Source organism: Mus caroli, unplaced genomic scaffold, assembly GCF_978045245.1.
Source record: "Mus caroli unplaced genomic scaffold, Mus_caroli_1 scaffold_8, whole genome shotgun sequence".
NCBI classification, from domain to species: Eukaryota; Metazoa; Chordata; class Mammalia; order Rodentia; family Muridae; genus Mus; species Mus caroli.
Genome location: NW_028227263.1, coordinates 11,843,969 through 11,860,988, shown reverse-complemented (window position 1 = coordinate 11,860,988; position 17,020 = coordinate 11,843,969). Strand labels below are relative to the sequence as shown.

The 17,020-nt window shown below is 45.9% G+C and overlaps 2 protein-coding genes across 4 annotated transcripts in view; one reads left to right on the top strand and one right to left on the bottom strand.

The window, feature by feature from the left end:
* Positions 1-849, bottom strand: part of Dhx32 (DEAH-box helicase 32 (putative)) — a 60,500-nt gene extending 59,651 nt beyond the window's left edge. Inside the window, exon 1 of the mRNA XM_021166201.3 lies at positions 775-849. The gene's annotated coding sequence lies outside the window, so the exon portion shown is untranslated. The remainder of the gene's footprint in view (positions 1-774) is intronic.
* The window catches only part of Fank1 (fibronectin type III and ankyrin repeat domains 1), a 120,224-nt gene that overhangs the window by 5,351 nt on the left and 97,853 nt on the right, over positions 1-17,020 (top strand). The window lies entirely within an intron of this gene.

Below are 17,020 nucleotides of genomic sequence, written 5' to 3'. Positions count from 1 at the left end.
TACTTCCTGCTTTTCCTAGCAATAGTCACAGTTTAATTATTTTGTTAATTAAAAAAAAAAATCTACTTTCCTGCCATGTTGAATGGGCTAAAGAGGGCAGGATCCCCGCTCGCCTTCTTTATCATTTTGTCCCAGGGTCCTTAAAACAAATATTTATGGAATGGATGATACTGTTTGGTTTTATTTCCCCAAGGGTACTGTACTTACAAAAACAGAGAGAGCTGTTTTACTCTACAGAAGGAGGGGCTGTGTTCCTGGTAAACTTCAAGTTCCTCTTGGGCAAAATTCATTTAAGTCAGGTGCTTATAAATGTCAGGTTGGTTACAAATACCTCGAGCGTTCCACTGCCCTGGCCAGCCTGAGCGGGCGCTTTAAGAGTCTTGTTTTATCTGACTTGTATGATCAGGGAAATAACTGATCGTCTTCTTTGGATCAAGGGACCACCAGGTCAGAAAACCTAAGGAAATCCTAGCGTTAGCACGGAGTGTGTGCTCACTCATCATCTGGGAGACCAGTGGGGATTTAAAAGTCATTTCTTACTCGAGTACAGAAAATCATCTACCAAATCTGTGTGGTTATTTTTTTTCTTAAATACTCTTAGTCCCTAAAGAATACCAATTATTTCATTTAGGTTACAATTCAAACCTTATTAAGAAGGAAATGCTTATATAAATCAAATTAAAAACTTAAAAAAAATTTTTTTAAAGCAAGACGTTTAGACAGCCTTATTTTAAAAATCCCCATCAAAATACTGAGAATCAAAGCAGTCCTGACCTGTGATGTCCAGTCAGCCACACAAAGGGACAGAGAGGCTCCGTGGTTGAAATTGTGTCACCCAGCTTGTCCCTGACAGCCTCTGCTTCCTGCTAATTTGGTTGTCCTTGGCCTCACTGGGCTAGGGAAAACGCTGTTCCGACTTGTCTCCTTCGAAGCAGCCAACCAGATTCAAGGAGGGGCTCGTGCTTTCCAGCGACTCCCAAGGAAGCCAAGAATGAGTCAGTGAATTCAGGTGCAAGAACTCACTCGGTAAACAAGGCCCAGCCGAGGTAGGGTGTACGGGTGTACGCGTGGCTGGGTGAGAAGTCAGGACACTGCGGACCTTGTGGGGAGTTTCCCCTGAAACTAAGGGGCAAGCCTTTCTCAAGATCCAGGCGCCCAGTCTTTTATTTGTGTCCCTGACCCCTGACAGTTTGACCAGAACCCTGTCTTGCCATGTTCCTGGCACTTACCTACCCATCCACCTGTTCCTCCTTTACCACCTCTCCTGGGATGGCAGAAACGGCTCTTGCAGAGTACCTAGATCAGTACCAAGCATGGACGTGGTGGCTCACAACTGTCTTGTTAACTCTAATTCCATGAGGCTCCACAGCGCCCTCTTCTGGTCGCTACAGGCTCCTGTGCACACACAGCGAGTGCATGCCAATACATGCAGGCCTAACAGTCACATAAGATAAAAATACATGTAAACACATAGACTGCTCATAGATGCCACCATTCCTTAGAACGTTTCTGCAGCAGTTTACCCTCTCTTAATCCCTGTCCCAGAGTTGATCTGTCTCCTTGGTACTGCTTCTACATGTTTTGTTTTGTGGGTTTTTTTTTTTTTCTCTGACATGCTGTGATTAGTTTCTCCTACGAGAAACGTCCTTAGGACAGGGACACTTTTCTTCTTTGAGACTGGGCTTCATGGATGTCTGGCTGGCCTTGAACTCTGTATGTAGCCAAGGATGATCGTGAATTTCTAATCCTCCTGTCTCTGCTTCTCCAGTGCTAGGATGATAGGCCTGTGCCACTGTGCCTTCTACTGTGGTAGAAGGTGAGAAAAGATTCTATGTCCTCTGACCTCCGTGTGTGTGCCGTGACATGCATGCACAGCCTTCTCTGACACGTGCTAGACATGTGAAAAATGATTCCAGGTCCACAGCCGTGGCAGGCAGACAAAGCAGTTAAATGACCTAACTGATGTAGTCAGCTAGAGATGACCCACTTGAATTACTTATTTGGGATTATACAAGTTCTCTGGTGAACAAAATTGACCCATGTTAGAGTGTTGCTCTCGGAATGAATTGCTCTTTCTTAGGAGTCAATGTTAATAATAATAATAGTAGTAATAATAACAACAATAATGTCATATTTTGTTATTGTTTGGTTTTTCAAGACAGAGTTTCTCTGTGTAGCTCTGGCTGCTCTGTAACTCACTCTGTGGACCAAGCTGGCCTTCAACCCAGATATCTGCCTGCCTCTGCCTCCCAAGTGCTGGGTCTAAAGGTGTGGCCACCACTGCCTGGCTGAAGTCAATGTTTATTTTTTATTGACATGTGTGTCTACAATAGAATATACAAATCCTGGAAAATACAGCAGTGGATGCTCATAGTCATCTATAGGATGGAACATGGGGCCCCCAATGGAGGAGCTAGAGAAAGTATCCAAGGAGCTGAAGGGGTCTGCAACCCTATAGGTGGAACAACAATATGAACTAATCAATACCCCCAGAGCTCATGACTCTAGCTGCATATGTAGCAGAAGAAGGCCTAGTCGGCCATCATTGGGAAGAGAGGCCCCTTGGCAAACTTTATATGCCCCAGTACAGGGGAACCCCAGGGCCAAGAAGTAGGAGTGAGTGGGTAGGGGAGCAGGGCGGGGGTGGGGGGGAGGGTAAGGGGACATTTGGGATAGCATTTGAAATGTAAAGGAAGAAAATATCTAATAAAAATAAAAAAATATATACAAATCCTACAAACACTGTTGAGTGAAAATTTGAAAATCGATCACATCCATGTGTGTTGGTCAGTTTTGGTGTTTTTGTCGTTTTGTCAACTTAGCACACATTAGCACCGTCTAGGAAAAGAGAACGTTAATGGAGGAATGCTTCTGTCAGATTGGCCTTTGGGCAAGTCTATAGGGCAAGTTCTTGATTAGTGACCCAGCCCACTGTGGCTAGTGCCACCGGGGCAGGAGGGTCCTGGATGATATAAGGAAGGAGGCTGAGCAAGCCTTGAGGAGTAACACAGTAAACGGCACTCCTCCCTGGCCTCTGCTTCAGTTCCTGCCTCTTTATCCCTGCTGTACTGGCTGGTTTTGTGTCAGCTTGACACAGCTGGAGTTATCACAGAGAAAGGAGCTTCAGTTGAGGAAATGCCTCCATGAGATCCAGCTGTAAGGCATTTTCTCAATTAGTGATCAAGGGGGAAAGGCCCCTTGTAAGCGGTGCCATCTCTAGGCTGGTAGTCTTGGATTCTATAAGAGAGCAGGCTGAGCAAGGGGAAGCAAGCCAGTAAGCAACATCCCTCCATGGCCTCTGCATCAGCTCCTGCTTCCTAACCTGCTTGAGGTCCAGTCCTGACTTCCTTTAGTGATCAACAGCAGTATGGAAGTGTAAGCTGAATAAACCCTTTCCTCCCCAACTTGCTTCTTGGTCCTGATGTGTGTGCAGGAATAGAAACCCTGACTAAGACCCCTGCCTACACTTTGTCCAGTGTGGTGGAAGGATAAGCAGATGAGCCCTTTTCTCTACCAGGCTGCTTTTGATCCTGGTGCTTATCACAGCAACAGAAAGCTATTACATGTGACCATTCAGCTTAAAAACGTTAGTGTGACTGCACCCTTAGGGCTATTGTGCCATGGCAGCCATTGTGGTTCATAGATGTCATCGCTCGGTAGGTCCGTGGTGGATTGCTTTTCTCTTTTGGAAGCTTGCATGGTGCCTTCAGGAAGCATGAGAGCCAGTCCCCAGGGAGAGGGCTTTCAAATCAGTTCCAGCTCAGGGACTTCTGGGCCCTGTGTCTGAAGTGCTTGGTGCCTTCAGTAACAGGGACTTTCCTTCCACCTCTGGGGGAGAGTGGAGGAGGAGCGAGCAAGAGCAGTGGCAGTACCCTGTACTGTTATGGGAGTCCCTCAGACAACCAGGACCAATACCTCAGAAGAGGACTTAAGTCTGCTATTGGGATTTTTGTTAGGTGGATTTTGGCGTCTGGAGGGAGCATTGTTGACTCAGATGAGAAAAATACATTTAAATGAAATAAGTATATTTTATACCTTTAAGTATATTCTGGTTTTTGATTTAGATAGATAATAATGCTGTTTTTTATGACTTTTTCAGACATTCTTACTGCTATTTACCCACCTCCATTCTTGTTCTTATATCTGTCTTCCTCCTTACACCCTACAGAGCCCCCCTGCCCATTCTCTGATCAGATCGCTTGTACCCTCGATTTCCTCTGTTGCTCCTCCACCCCCACCACAGCAGTGCTCTTTCATTTCCCTGAATTCTGTAGTTACTGCAAAGTACTCACAGCTGATGATTTGGAGCTAGGAGCCTCCAATGAGAGAGAACAAGCCACATTTGTCTTTCTGGGTTCGGGATACCTTGCTCAATACGATCCTTTCTAGTTCCATCTGTTTCCCTGGAAACTGCATGATCCTTCTTTACAAGGGGATGCTACCTCCTAGTGCATATATACCCCATTTTCATTAGCCATTCGCTGGCTGAACGACATTTTGTTTCCATTTCCCAGGACAGTGGTTTGAATCGGTTTGGCCCCCATAGTCTCATGGTTTTAAATGCTTGGCCCACAGGGGGGTAGTGTACTATTAGGAGGTGTGGCCTTGTTGGAGTGGGTGTGGCCTTATTGGAGGAAGTGTGTCACTGTGGAGGCCATCTTTGAGTTCTCCGAGGCTCAAGCTCCTCCCAGTGTGGGATTTCAGTCTCCCTCCCCACCCTCTCTGGCTGCCTTCAGGTCAAGATGTAGAACTCTTGCCTGCACGATGTCATGCTCCCACCATGATAATGGACTGAACCTCTGAAACGGTAAGCCAGCCCCAATTAAATGTTTGCCTTCGTAAGAGTTGTCTTGGTCATGGTGTCTCTTCCCAGCAACAAAACCCTACTAAGGGACACAGCTGTTGTGAGTAGAACAGCAGTGAACTCTGCTGTGCAGGTATCTGTGGGCGTGGGTGCTGAGTCCTCTGAGCACACACCAAGGAGTGGAATAGCGGGCTCGTTTGGTAGATGTATGTTTGGCTTTTTGGGAATTCTCCACACTGATTTCTGGAGTGGCTGTACAAGTTTGCAATCCCACTGACTGTGAACGAAGGTTCCGTTTTTCCTTACACATGTGCATTTCAGCTGGCACATGCCTGGGAGTAGAGTGGCCTGGCAAATGGCAGCGTTTACCCAGGTACACGCACCTCTAGTAGCTATGACCTGGGCAGCAAGGTGATGTACCAGCAGGACCTGGGAGCCCAGCCACTCCCCATGCTTGCTGGTGTTTGCTGGTGTTTGCCTTTCTCCTCAGAGCAGATGTGTCTCATTATATTTCCCACACTAACTAATGCTATTAAGTTTTTTAATGACTTTTTATAGGCTGCTTAAATGTACTTACACCAAGTGCCCTTTCAAGTCTTTCATCCATATTTTCTTTTGGGTACCTGTTCCACAGAGCTCCTGAGATGGTAACTATCTGTAGGTTGAACTGCTTGCTGTTCTGTGGTAATTGGTTACACAGCACTGGAATCCATATGCTCTAGTATGGCTTTGGGTTGGGCTGTATGTGTCGTGCGTGGTACTGAGCATCAGAGCTAAAAGCTTCCTGCAGGTCGGCGTCTGCTCCCATTGTGCTGAAGACCCAGCCACCACCTGTGGCTTTTGCTTTGGGAGACCCAGCCTGCCAGCTTGGCTCTACCTTCCCCGGATTCTCCATCTGCCATTCTTTTCCCTTTTGGATTTCTTTTTCCTCTTTTTAGACCTTGTTTTCTAGGTTTTTGGATAAACTCTACAGTTACAAGGTTCAAAACAAAATAAAATTATGAAGGAGTATTTAGTGAAAAGTCATTGGAATATGTCTCCACTCCACCCCTATCTATTACCTTCTAACCTGACACACTTCACTATTAGGAATGAAAGCAGGCTATTTGTGTTGCATTTCTTTCTCTGACCTGTGCCTGGCTCTTTGCAGGGAACGTTGCATTTTGGAGAGCGTTCTCTGTAATTCACAATGAGTTTTCTTGTTGTTCTGAGAACAATGATCTCCTATTGTAGGAATTTATCTTCATGTATTTAATCAGTCTGCCGCAGATGGAGACTCACTCCTAATTATTTGCAACTGAGCCAAAGATATGCACAGCCTAAGGTCCTGAATTTGTGTGTTAGTCGGCAGTTGGAGGAAGCTTGGTGCTAAGGATGGGCAGATGGGTGGCCCTTGGTATGTTGTCCAGGAGGACCTGATATAGTCAGCCACATGGGCCCTTACTAGAAGGGGAGCAGAAGGACAGGCCTAGCCAGAGTGCTCACCGAGAAAGGGAGCAAAGGTTGGTGTGGTGTGAGGACCTGAGCCAGGGAGTCTGGAACCAGATACCAAATAGACACTGAAGGCAGTCCCAGTGGTCTGCTGGAGCCGCCAGCCTTGGACCTGAACCCTCTTAAGATGCATTTTGGATTTGTGATCCCCAGAACTGCAAGACTGTTGTTTTGTTGTTGTTGGGTTTTTTTTTTTTTTTTTTTTTGGTTTTTTTGTTTTTCGAGACAGGGTTTCTCTGTGTAGCCCTGGCTGTCCTGGAACTCACTCTGTAGACCAGGCTGGCCTCAAACTCAGAAATCCGCCTGCCTCTGCCTTCTGAGTGTTGGGATTAAAGGCGTGCGCCACCACGCCCAGCAAGACTGTTGTTTTAAGCAACTGTTTGTGGTTATGGTGGCAGTGGGAGACCAGTGTGGCCATTTTACTTAAACCAAAAGTGGCTTCCTTTTGAGTCTGACATTTTGTGTTTGTGCATCTGTATCTATAGGGAAGAGTTTAGGCATGGAGTACTCAAAGCTAGTTTTGTAATAATTAAATTGTTCTTTTTAAAAAACTTTCTTTTTAGATTTATGTGTATGAAAATTTTGCCTGCATGTATCTCTTTCTGTGCACCACATGTGTTCCCACAGTCATCAGAAGAGGGCATCAGATTCCCTGGAATTGGAGTTAGGGATAATTGTGAGTCACCATGTGGGTGCTGGGAATTGAACCTGGGTCCTCACCAGGTTTTCTAACCACTGAGCCATCTCTCCAGCCCTGAATCATTCTTCTCATTCTTCTTAAAGCAGCTTTTTTCCATTCTGTAAGACACCTGGGAGACCAACGCGGAAGGAGGAGGTTACTGCTTCTGTTCTGGAAGTTTAATTTAAGAAGGACTTGAGCCACTGCTTTTGGTCCTCATGGGACCCCCAGATGGCAACAGCAGGGAGTGCAGAGTGGCATGGACTGTTTACCCCATGACCAAGAAATAGCAAAGGAAGAGGGAAGTCTGGGGCCCCACAGTCTCCTCACAGACAAACCGAGAACCTAACCTGCATTTGCTTGCTGAGGACCAAGCCTTCCACACATAGGCTGTTAGGGGGACATGGTCCATCCCAACTCTAGCAGTGGTCTGTGGGGGTTACAACCATTGTCACTCTCAGCAGCAACAAGTGTGAGCTCCCCTTTCCCCACAGCCACTTGAACACAGTGGTTATTTGGATTTTTGCTATTTTGATGGTGTCAAATTCTAATAAGTTTTCCCATCCTTAACTTGTTTTAAACCATCCTTCAGAGTTAGGAGTGGGTCCTTGATTCTGCTCTTGTCCACAGCATTTATCTTCATTTCCCTCCAACACCTCATACTGCAGGCTCTCTATATGATGAGAAAAGAAAACACAATCCCCAACAGCACCTGTCAGCAGACAAGAAATGTGGTATCAAACATGCTCTATCAAGGTCTGCTTATGAAAAGGTTTCCTTAGCTTTGGACCTGAATCCCACATTGTCAGTCTTCAGAGACTGAGGACCTGGCTGCTGTCAGCGTCCTGATCACTATGCGGGTTGGCTGAATGATTGTAAGGCAATCACACAGCATCCTGCCCCACCCCCTCCGCACCCCCTCCCGGGGTTACCAGAGATCTTTCTCTCTGAGGTCAAGTAGAACTTCGGCTTTGGGATGCCACTGGTGAAAATTATTTGCACATGGGATAAAGCTTATTGGTTCTGCCATTTTAAAGGACTAATACCTGTGCCACAAATGTGTTTGGGGGGGGGGGAGGAAGGAGAGATGAATCCAGATCGCCACGCTCCTTCCCTTAGCTTGGGGACCAGCATTACTGTAAGTTGCCAACCCATTAAGATAATCTTTTTTTCTTTTTAAAGATGATTCTCACTATGTACCTTTGGCTGGTCTGGCCATCCAGATGTAGATCAGGCTAGTCTAGAACTCCCAAGAGACCTGCCTGTCTCTGAGTTTGAGATTAAAGGCATTTGCTGGGGACTGTAGGTATTGTATCATATTAACTGTCTCTCCCCATAATACTAACTGAAATCATTGGCAACTTGAACTTCTTGCCTTCTGTGAGACGTCTGGCTGTTGGAAATTTAAATTGATGTGGTGTGAAGACACTAATGAGATAAACATCTGGTTGGCATGCTTCTAACATGCTGTGACTTCAGTGTGAGCCAGTGCTAGCCAGCCACTTGGACCCCCTAAAAAGCTTCTAAAGAGCTTTAAGTGAGGTGCCACATGTCTGTAATCACAAACCTTGGGAAGTCAGCTATCCACTTACACTCTGTCTCCTCAAACCCCCCAATGTTTCAGAAAGCACAAAATGTAATGATTCACCAGGCAGTGGTGGCGCACGCCTTTGATCCCAGCTCTTGGGAGGCAGAGGCAGGCAGATTTCTGAGTTTGAGGCCAGCCAGGTCTACAGAGTGAGTTCCAGGACAGCCAGGGCTATACAGAAAAACCCTGTCTCAAAAAACCAAAAAAAAAAAAAAAAAAAAAAGTAATGATTCCTGTGTCTTGGGAATACAAGACAGGGACTCACTGACAATGAGCCCAATTACAATTTGTTTGATTCTTGGGAAGGGAAGAACAAGCAGACAGACAGGTGCTAAGGAAGGGTTGTTGCTTCCTCCCGATGATCCCAGAGCTGTGTCAATGACTCGCTACTCTTTGATGATTACAAATTTGTGATTCAAAGGTTTCTCTTCTCTGACACCTAAACTCCGTCCTCCAGTGACCTGCCAAGAGCTGGGACAGTCCCAAGGCTTGGTGCCCTGTGAGCTTTCCTTACAGCCCTGGGTAGTGTCAGTATGAGTCAGGCTGGCTTGCCACAGCTCTTTCCTGCTAAATGTGTCTCTTGTGATGACACTCTGCCCCACTTCAGCTGGCATCTGTTTACTTGGAGTTAATTTTAGATAGAGCAGATTAATCATTACATCGCAATGATGCCAGCGGCACAGTTGGCAAGTCACAGAGGGGCACAGGAATCAGGGAGCCTGACTGAGTGTCAGCCCCTGCTTCTCTCCAGTTGGGGTAGGTGGGTAAGAGGAGAGACAGACCTTCCCTTTGGGGTCCCTGTGGATGAACAGAGCTGTGCCTGGTGCCTGCCGCTGGGCCTGGCCTATGATGACTGTGCATGCCATGCCAGATCAGTTAGCAGAACAAGATCCAGAAGAGAATACATAGAATCAGATTTGAGTCAGGAAGCCCAGGCCCGGAAGTCTGACAGCACAGAGCTTGTGGGTGTTATGGGGGCAGACCTGTCCTCTTTCACAGGGCAGCAGCTAGCTGGAATCTCTGCATCACTTTAGCCTTAGAACGGTTGCTTCTCCCCAATACCTATGGCACTGTAGAATTCCTCCTGCCCTCCTGGAATTAATCAGAGCAAACTCCACTGTGGGGAGCATGGTGGTTTCCAGTGTCATACAGGGCGACCACATTTACCTTATAGATTTGTGTTCCTTTTCCCCTTCATTTGCCACAGCTCCCTGTCCACATTCGTTTCTGCTTCTCTTCTTTTTGGTCTCATTTGTTATCTCTATGCCTGACCCCCATTGGATTGTAAACTCCACCAGGTCAGAAGCTCGGTTTGCTAGACAGGGAGGTGAGGCACAGGCACTTACCTCATCAGTTGACTTAGAAGGACAGGGCAGAGAGCTGGATAGAGACTACCACATGATGCTCGGAAGAGGCATGCTTTCTTCCCTTGCTTTCTCTCTTTTCTCTCAGGACCTGGTTCATGCTGGGCAACGGATTGTGCCACTGAGCTATGTGCCAGTCCCCAAAGTGTTCCTTCTCAACTATATCAGTACTGAAGATTAAAAACTCAATTCTTCCTAGCAAGGAAAATAAATATGAAAAAGATTTTTCATCTGGGCTTTGTAGACCCTTGAAGGATTTGGTTTCTGCCATGCTCTCTGCCCGCCCAGCCTTGGGAAGCAGTTTCTCCTCCTGCTATGGCCCTAGTGGAGAAGCAGTGAGCTTAGAGGCTCCTAGCTGGAGAGTGTCCTTTCCTTCCCTGAAGTGAGGTCTGTGTGTTCAGGGCTGGATTCCAAAGGTGGGGCTGCTGGCAGCAAGCTGTGTGATTAACCGAGGAGACAACAGTAAAGACCGGGAAAGGCTGGGTAGACAGGTAGGTCTGGTTCCTCCACATGTGAGCTCAGCAGGGTGTGTGCCAACCTGGCTTGGCCCTAACTCGGTGTCTGGCTATCAGTCCTGCTGTCTGACCAGCTTCCCAAGGTTGGCCAGTCTGCTGCTCCACAGATCTCCTGGAGAAACAAGGACTCAGCTCATGGATGGGTGTGACTTAGCCTTTAAAAGATGGTTTTCAAACATTGGTAAGATGGTGGCTAACATACAGATGTAAAATAATTACCCTTAGCTGGGCGCGGTGGCACACGCCTTTAATCCCAGCACTTGGGAGGCAGAGGCAGGCAGATTTCTGAGTTCGAGGCCAGCCTGGTCTACAGAGTGAGTTCCAGGACAGCCAGGGCTATACAGAGAAACCCTGTCTCGAAAAACCAAAAAACCAAAATCCAGAGGGTAGGCACATCTGTGAATCACAATGTGAAATAATGTAGAATAATGAGAATAATGTAAGCGAGGAGGGCCCTGAGTGGAGCTGGCTGATGTCTGTGCTTAGAATCACACCCATGTGTTGCTATTGGTCCTAAACATTAAACGTGGAGCACTTGAGAAGTGTGACTGGGAGGTAGACAAGTGTGAGCTGAAAGAATCAGAGTGGTCCACAGTGAACGACTGCATAGGTGTGCTCTGCGGTTTGTGATCCATGGGCCTTTCTAGATCATTCTGTATGTTAGCTTGACAATTGTGGGGATTACTATGAACTTGATTTGTTTGTTTAATCACATCTGCTTCACTGCCCTAGTTCATTCTTCCAGGAGATAGCAAAAAATGAACAGGAATTCCCAAATAGGACTTCTGAGTGTGTGAAATGGCCCTGACAGTGTTCTGCCACGCAAGGGAAGGAAGAAGTCATTGTACAGAGAGACCATTTGTTATAGCTTAGGGACATAGCCTTCTCTGAGGGCCTGGGCCAACCTCTTTTGATTATGTATACTGGTGTAAACATATGTTGTAAAAGCACGTGTGTCGTTGCTGATCGTCCCAAAGCAGAAGTCACTTAGCTGCCCATTTACAAATCATAGACAAAAATGTGGTATGTACATTGGAGCATCATGCATCCTTGAAAAGGAAGACAATTCTGATACATACTATAAAATAGATTTAACTTTTGTATACATATGTATACACACACACACACACACACACACACACATGCACATATTTGAGACAGAGTCTCATTAGATAGCCTTGGTTGACCTAGAAATTGCTATGTAGACCAGACAGGCTTCAAACTCAGAAATCTGCCTGTCTCTGCCTTCCAAGTGCTGGGATGGATGAACCTTTAAAGATTCAAAGTGAAGAAGCTGATGAAAGTACAAACACTCTGTGATTTGGGGGGCTGAGATGGGTCACCTCCAAATGTGGCCTCCAGTATATGATGACGTATCTTGAATTGAAGAAATTTAAGAAAGAAAGGACAAATCTTACCTTCCTGCCACCTTTCCCCTGTAAGAGGTTCCCTGCTACAAGGACACAGAGCAGGTCCTGCTGTCCCTAGCTTATTACGCCGTGTGTGCCACATTCAGTAAACACCATCCTGTGTTCATTACACTATGTGTATCCCTTTGTCTTATGGTTTTTATAGCTTTCCACTATTCATAAAGCCTAGTATGAAAGCATTCTGCTTCCACAACCCCAGAACTTAGACAGTTGAGTCAAGGACATTAGGATTCAAGTCCAGCTTTATTTATATAGCAAGTTCAAGGCCATCCTGAGTTATATGAGACCCTTTCTCAACAAGAGAACTTTAGCTCTATTGATGCAGGCCTTGAGCACCTTATGAAGACTGATGTGTAAAACTTGTATCACATACATTCGCATGGTCCCCTTGGTTGTCTTCAGCTTGTCACAGGAGTCTGGCTTTTGGAAGAGTGGAGGAAGACGATGCTTTTCTTACCGTGGATATGATTCTATGTAGTAGGGGAGGTGCCAGTGCTGGTGTGGGAAGCTTCAGCCCAGAACAGCCACTGGGTTGTGGAAGATGCTCCACTCCCACTCAGGGACCAGTTGCAGCACCAAATCCCTTGGCTGTACAACAGAGAGGAATCTCAGAGTGAGGGGAGGTTAGTTTATTACTTAGACACAAGAGTTAGGACACTTGGGGGCTGGAGAGATGGCTCAGCGGTTAAGAGCACTGATTGCACTTCCAGAGGTCCTGAGTTCAATTCCCAGCAACCACATGGTGGCTCACAACCATCTGTAATGAGGTCGGATGCCCTCTTCTGGAGTGTCTGACAACAACTACAGTGTATTTACATATAATACATAAATCTTAAAAAAGGACACATTTTAAATAGAAGGGGAGGCATTTAGAGAGGGCCATTAGGAGCCAAAGAAGGTGTTTTACAACGAGGTTTGAAGATTAAATAGTTGATTTATTTTATTTTTTCACAGCATATTTGTCTACAATTAAGATTAAGCAGAGTTTAAAAATTAAAGTTACAAAGTTTCATTAAATATGAACTGGTTTGCTTGGTTTGCTTGTGGGTTTCTTGTTTTGTTTTGAGAAAGGGTCCTGGGTGGCCTAGAACTCACTCTGTAGACCAGGCTGGCCTCAATCTCCTAGAGAATTAAACATGCGGCCACAGTGCCCTGTAGTTTACTTGTCCTTAAAGAATTTCCTCTACAAATGAAACTGGGGATGTGGAAAGAACAGCTCAGTGGATCAAGGTTTGATTTTCGACACTCGGGTGACTCAAAGGCTCAAAATCGGCTGGAACCCCAGTGCCAGGGCATCTGAGACCCCTTTCTCTCTCCATGGGTACTGGGAATGTGTGTGGTGCAGACGTTCACGAAGACAACGCACTCACACTTATAAAAATAAACTAAGGCCCTTTTCTCAGGGGCATTGTTTGGATTCATGGATGAGAAGAGGTGAATGAGGTTAAAGGACAAGGTCAGATGCAGCTGGAGTCTGCTTCAATGTCCTCATTCAAGAAGTGTCTCGGAAGATAAGCGCTATATCTGTAGGCAGTTTGATTTCATCCGTGGTGTTAAAGTTTCTAGATTTTGGCCAGATACCCAAGGGATTTCTTTTCCTTCTGTGTGGGGTCAGTCTTGGCATCCTACTGTCTTGTCTCATTTAGTCACACTAAACAGTAGTTAGTAGGTCCAGGAATCCAGGAGATGCAGGTGATAAAAGCAACAGAGTATCTCTTGGTTGTAGAAAATTGCAAACCAGGAAATGCAGGGTCAGGCCTAGTCGCCCAGAGGCAGGGTAGGCTGGAGCTCAGAGATCTTGTGAGAGCAGGCAACTTACTGCTTCTTGAGGAGCGATGAGCAGGAAGGCTACAAGTGTGGAGGTAGAAATCAAATCAAAGGTAAGTGCCAAGTCCGTCAGTGTGTCCGGGTCAGGAGGAAAAACTGGACTGTCTGGTATTTTAAAAATATTACTGGTGGCACAGCACTCGGGAAGCAGAGGCAGGCAGATTTCTGAGTTTGAGGCCAGCCTGGTCTACAAAGTGAGTTCAGGACAGCCAGGGCTATACAGAGAAACCCTGTTTCAAACAAACAAACAAACAAACAAACAAACAAACAAAAAATTACTCAGTGTTGCTAGATTCTGAAAAATGTCTCTCTGGTAACAGTGTTCTTCGTGGTATCTGTGTGGCAATTTTCCTCTTGTCTTAAATCTCTCAGGCTCAGAAAAAGATTCTTGGCCTCCTTTTTGACTTGAGAAGGAGGGAGTTCGGAACAAAGAAGCCAGAGGAGGACAACCAGTGTGTTGTCTCTTGTGTTTCACCCTATTTCCTGAGTGATGGCCTTTCAGTGAGTCTGGAGCTAAGCTAGCATCCTGGAAGTCCCAGCCATCTGTCGTTCTGTCTCTGCTCCCATCCACAGCCCAGGCAGGCCTACCACCCCTGGCTTCTTACATAAAGGTGTAGGGGGTGTGGACTCGGGTCCTTAAGTGAGTGTAATCAGGGCCCTTACCTGCCCCTCCGATTTGACTGTCATCAGCATAGTTTTAGTTGGGGATGGCAAAGCTGTAGAGAGAGGTGGTAGTTGTGCTTGCTCTTGATGGCAATGCAGTTATCTCATGTGCCCATGGTACCTAATTTAAAGAAATTCTTTGTGCATGCATGTGTATATGTGTGGAGTGTTTGTGTGTATGAGTGTGAGTAGCACTTGCCACAGAGTGTGTGGTTGCAGTGTGTGTGGTCATTAGAGGACGACCTCGGTTATAGTCTTCACCTTCCACCTTGTTGGAAGCAGGCTTTCTCATTTGCCATTAAAACTCCAGGTAAGCCTGTCCCTTGAGCTTCCTGGGACTCTTCTCCAGGCTCCTCCGCCCACCTTGTCCCAGGAATATGGGCTGTTATTCAAGTTCTATAAATTTGAACTCTGATCCTTAACATCTGAGCTGCAAGCACTTTACTCCCAGGGGCATCTCCTTATCTCACATGCTAAATGTTTTAATAGCTTTGTAGCCCTTATAAAACACTCAGGGTGTTATATGCACCAACCAGTCCTTAAAACATGCACAGAAACATGCCTAGCTCTTGAACTGAGGCTCAAAATACCATGGGTGATTAGAACGTGGGTCTTCACAGTGTCTTGCCCTCTCTGTATCCTGTGATGTTCCTCCCCACACGGGTAGAAGACATCCCGGAGTAGAGTCTGAGGAAAATAAAAGTGGAGACAACTGAGGATCCCCAGAATAGCGAGTGTTCTTGGAAGAGAGGTGAATGGATGAGACAGGGACGGGATTTCCAGGTATGGGGTGAAACCGAGATCTTGAGAGTCACACTTTAAATCTCAGCCCGTGGGAGACGATGAGTTGCTACAGGACACCTTCATAAGAGCTGGCCATCGCAGCCCAGGGGAGCATTTAAAGCATACACATGATCCGGGGGCGAGGGTCCCCTTTACCTCATTCCCCTTTGACCTGGCTGGGATGGAGAACAGCGCCCAGGGAGAAGGGAAGGAATCACTTGTGGTTGGGTCAAAGGTAACACTAGAGACTAACCCACCCGGAGGGAAGGGGTCACTCTGCTAGGCCACTATAAACAGGAGTTGGGGTTTGCAGACAGCAGATGTCTCGGAGGTGAGTCACAGATGCGAGCCCAGCCACCCAACCACCATAGCTTCTAGAGAACTGTTTTCACCCATAGCTTTCTTTCATCCTTGTGTCTGAGACAGCAAACAATTTTTTCTTTTAGTTTTGTTTTATGTGTTTTGCCTGCTTGTATGTCTGTGCACTATGTGTGTGTGTTTTATGTGCTTTGCCTGCATGTATGTCTGTGCAGTATGTGTGTTTGTTTTATGTGCTTTGCCTGCTTGTATGTCTGTGCACTATGTGTGTGTGTTTTATGTGTTTTGCCTGCTTGTATGTCTGTGCACTATGTGTGTGTGTTTTATGTGTTTTGCCTGCTTGTATGTCTGTGCACTATGTGTGTGTGTTTTATGTGTTTTGCCTGCATGTATGTCGGTGCACTATGTGTGTGTGTTTTATGTGTTTTGCCTGCATGTATGTCGGTGCACTATGTGTGTGCCTGCAGAGGTTGGGAGAGGGCATCAGATCCCCTAGAGCTGGAGTTATATATGGTTTTAAGCCACCATGTATGGGTGATGGGAACCAAACTTGGATCCTCTGCAAAAACAACTGTTTTTAACCCAAGCTGTATCTCTAACACCTGAGCTAACTTTTAAAAACCATCCCCAAAAGGTAGGTGATTTTACTTCTGAAATTATATTGTAGTGCCAGGGAAGTGTTAGTGATCTCCCAAAAACAGACAGGAGCTGAGCTGATGCAACTCACAGCAGGGCCTTTATTCTATTTAAGCTAGCTGCCCCCCACCCCTCAGGACACCACTGTCACATGGGACTCATTTGGTGGTGAGGAATCCCTGAATGTCTTTATAGTAAGCAGCAACTGGGGGGTGGGGGGTGAGTGTGCAAGCATCTAACTGTTTCGAAAGCTACTGTGCCCTTTAACATAATTGGCTGGTGCTGGGAGTCATATCATAAAATTAATTTCTGTTCCCCTCTACATTGGTGGTGGTTAGGCAGGGGGTGGGCTTGTAACCTGGGGGGCACAGGTTTGTTGGGGGAATAACCTGGGGGCGCTGGTCTTGTTGGGAACTAGCCTAGAGACTGGAGCTAGGTTTAGGTTTTGTTGGAGGGCAACTAGGAAACTAACGCTAGGTTTTACGTGAGTTCAAACTTAGGTCAGGTTCTCTAAAATGGAGTCTGAACTTAAAAGATTTGGCCTCTCAGTATCAATGCTTTTGTGACTGCTTATTCCAGATTCCTTATTTGTGATTATAACAATCAGAAGATTCTGAAATTTAAAAGATTGACTAAATATATTGTTCTTTTAAAAATTTATTTATCAAGATGGGGTTTTATGTAGCCCAGGCTGGCCTTGAACTCACATAACCATGGATGACTTTGAACTTCTGATCCTTTTACCTCTAGCTCCTGAGTGCTGAGATTCCCAACTGTGTGTGCAGCAAAAATATTCATTATTGTATGTATTGTATTGTATGTATTGTATTACAGTGTTATGATAAGAGAATAGTTTTCTAATACTATAATCAGTACTGGAGCAAAATATTGAAACCTTGTGGTATAAAGGGGGAAATTTGGC